This window comes from Arachis duranensis, chromosome 1 (genome assembly GCF_000817695.3).
Source record: "Arachis duranensis cultivar V14167 chromosome 1, aradu.V14167.gnm2.J7QH, whole genome shotgun sequence".
NCBI lineage: Eukaryota > Viridiplantae > Streptophyta > Magnoliopsida > Fabales > Fabaceae > Arachis > Arachis duranensis.
In genome coordinates this window covers 87,923,641-87,924,749 of record NC_029772.3, presented here as the reverse complement: position 1 = coordinate 87,924,749, position 1,109 = coordinate 87,923,641, and positions in this window count along the sequence as shown.

Sequence of the window (1,109 nt, the reverse complement as noted above, 5' to 3'; positions counted from 1 at the left end):
AATAAATGACTAAAATTTAAGATTTTCAAAATTAATATATATAATAGAAGTATTTTAGTTATTTTTTATAATAGATATATTGTAGTTATTTTTTATAAAAAATATTAATTTATACCAATTTAAAATTAAATTTATTAATTTTTTGACTAAATTGATTTATCCGATCTAATTTTAATAAAAATAATACAGTTTAATTAATTATATGTTAAATTTTAATTTTTAAAAAATAATTTAAAAAAATATTTTTGATATCTTTATCTAAATAACTTCTTTATAGAATAGTTCGGAATCACTCGCTGCCAAGCTTTTCTTATTTCTCTAATAAATTATTCTTTCTTTAATTATACTTTTATAGACATAGAGAAGAGGGAAAAAAAGTATTTTAGTTCTAAAAACTATTTGTATGTTAACAAATCATTTTATAGTAGTTGATCCTTAAAACGCATAAGTACAATTCTTTTTTTCAATCTTATATTTTTTACATTTATAAAACAGTTTAATGATGATACCCGATTAATATGACTCTAAAATTTAGCTAACCATAATGATGTAGACAGTATAGAGTATGCAACTTTTCAGAACATAAAGTCCAGACTCCAGAGGTAATAAATAAAAATGCAATGTATATATATTCATGGAATGAGATAATCTTCTAGAAAAATGTATGATAGCGGGAACAACCCTTTCTTTTCTTTATTTTTATTTTCACAAAAAACTAGTGGATTATTTTGTATGCCATATTCAACTTTACCCCACTTCAGGAAACATATCTTCACTCCATGCATTAAACTAATTTTCTCCGTCCATCATCACTCTTTTATTTAATTTATATTTTATGTGTTCACCTTTACTTGTTCTCTTTTCCCCTTTGAGTATTCTAGAGTGGTATATGAGGTTGGTGGTTACTTCTAAATTCAAATGACACGAAAGATAAATCACATATAATTGACAGGCTGCTCAACTCTCTTTATGTTCAAAGTCTAAGTCTCCATCCTTTAAAAAACAAAACAAAAGAACTCTGCCACCTAGTGTTGTATTTTGTAATGTGCATCCCCGAAAAAAAAAGTATTGGCATTAATTAGAAAACCAATACAAAAAAGGACAAAAGT